The sequence below is a fragment of the Alosa pseudoharengus genome, unplaced genomic scaffold (genome assembly GCF_046254945.1).
Source record: "Alosa pseudoharengus isolate Yale_2024_CS ecotype anadromous, Long Island Sound unplaced genomic scaffold, YU_APseudo_1.1 YU_APseudo_1.1_scf_6, whole genome shotgun sequence".
Lineage (NCBI taxonomy): Eukaryota > Metazoa > Chordata > Actinopteri > Clupeiformes > Clupeidae > Alosa > Alosa pseudoharengus.
The window spans coordinates 1,080,001-1,082,500 of record NW_027468848.1 but is presented as its reverse complement, the minus strand read 5'-3'; positions in this window follow the sequence as shown (position 1 = coordinate 1,082,500).

The following is a 2,500-nucleotide window of genomic DNA, read 5'->3' as shown; positions in this document are numbered from 1 at the left end:
GGGTCATATATTGAACTGACTATTGACAGAATTCCTCATCTAGTGCATGGTTGTTCTTTGAGAGACACATGTAACTTAAAGACGTCTTCTTCAGCACACCAATGCACACCAAGAGCTCGTTCCAGAGGTAAGTCTTCAAGGTCTAGGTCTAAGTCTTTCACTCCCATTGCCTTTTCAAGATCAGGAATGTGAGCCAAGACCGCTCGGCTGTTACTTGACCATTTGGTAAGATTGAAACCTCCCATTGCACATAGGGTTTTCAATTCTTGATAGAGGTGAATGGCATGGGCCTCTGTATCCACTGACTTCAGCAAGTCATCCACATAAAAGTTATTCAAAACAGTGTTCACTGCTTCAGCTGAGAAACTGTTTTTATGGTCCTCAGCAGCTCTTCTCAATGCGTAACTGGCACAACTAGCTGACGACGTCGCTCCAAAGATGTGAACGGTCATCCTGTGCTCCAAGATAGGCTGAGAAATGTCGCCATCATTCCACCACAAGAAACGGAGAAAATCAACATGCTCTGGTGGTATCTTGACCTGATGATGCATCTTCTCCACATCTGCCAGGATGACCACATTTTCAAGGCGGAAACGCAGTAAGACTGCAATCAAGGAGTTTGTAAGGTTTGGACCCTGCAAAAGTTCACTATTGAGAGATGTTCCTTGGTAAGATGCAGAGCAGTCAAAAACTACCCGCAAATTTCCTTTTTTGGGGTGACGTACCCCATGATGGGGTATATACCAGCCTTTGCCATTCTGCAATGTCAAATCTTCTCTGGGCACAACTTCAGCATGTCCACATTTTAGAATGGTGTCCATGAACAACTCTTGAAAGGTCTTGTTTCTACAAAACTTCCTCTTTAATGACACTGCCCTTTGCACTGCCATCAGCCGGTTGTTTGGCATTTTGGGATCCCTTTTAAATGGCAGCGGCAACTGATAGTGTCCATGTTGTAGTTTTGCAGAGGTGTTCATTATTTCCAAGAATCTCAGATCTTCTTGAGACATTTCCACCTTCTCATATGTACCCTCAGGGAAGTCATGATTGAATTGTTGAACCAGAAGCTCACTCACTCTTTCTACAGAAATCCGGTGGCTGTAGACATAAGGTTTGCCTTGCTTGTCGAGACAAGTGTGCTCATTATTGAGAAGACCACTAACAACCCAGCCCAACAGGGTTTTGATAGCAAAGGGCCCATTGCCCTTGCTATTTACCACCTTCCATGGCTCCATAAGTTTGGGCACATTTATTCCAATCAACAAATCAATATCAGCATCAATGCTTGGCAAGAATACATCTTTCAAGTGTTGCCATTTCTCTAAATCCTTTTGCTTAGGGATATGGTCTTTGCTGACTGGGATTTCTTTCTGTGTGTAGACATCTGGCAGTCCAACAAAATCTCCACCATCTAAACTGCCTACTTCTAAGCCTCTGATGACGAAGCTGTCAGTGGGTTTCTCCTGACCCAAAGTACGTAAAAGGATCCTGTGGTGCCTCCCCTTTGCGTTCAGCCGTCTTCGGAGACTCTTCGTGCAAAATGTGGCAGAACTACCTGGATCAAGGAATGCGTAAGTCTTGACAATTTGATTTGAATTACTTAGCTTAACTTGAACAGGCACAATAGCCAATGTACAATGATCATCACTGGATCCAATGCTTGTCTTTTCCAGTGAGACCAATCCACTATTAATGGACTTCTCAGACCCACGGGAGCTCCTTTGGTTGTTTGTGACCCCATCAGGCCTTTGAATGTGTAGGATGCTTGGATGTTTCTTAGAGCACACAGCACAGGTGAGACGTCTTTTACAATCTTTGCTGATATGGCCCTTTACCAAACAGCCAAAACAAATACCTTTCCTCTTCAACAATTCAACACGTTCATTATGAGACTTAGATAGCAACTCTTCACATGTATCTAAGGCGTGTGTTCCATTACAAATTGGACAAGGGATTGAACTAATCGACCTGTCATGAGTAGATAGTTTCTTTAACCCATCTTGCTTGGGAACTTCACTCTTAGGATGTGTAGGTGCATCGTTCACAGTGGTGACAAAGCTACCTTTGCTTTTAAAGGAAAGTTTGGAATCTGACACAGGGTTTGACTGAAGAACCTTCTTTGTGGAAGATGGCTGTTGTAGGTCACCAAAAAGTGGATCTTCCATGATTCTAGCTTGCTTCTCAATGAAGTTAACAAGATCAGAGAAAGTCGCCCTTGTTTGCCTATGCTCCAGAATGTCAAAAGCGATTGACCGCCATCTTTCCCTTAACTTAAAAGGAAGCTTTAAAACAAGAAGTCTCAGGTTAGAAGGTAGACTAAGCTCTTCCATATCTTAATACAATATCGTAATACAAGCGGTCCCGATTACTAATGGCCTTGTTTTCTATTCCATGTATGAATGCCTGCATGAAAGGTCTGAAGTTCAAAGGCTCTCGTTCAAACACAGGTATATCCCTAGTGGGAAGCAATGATAATCTTTGTTGCTGAAGAAGGAGGCTT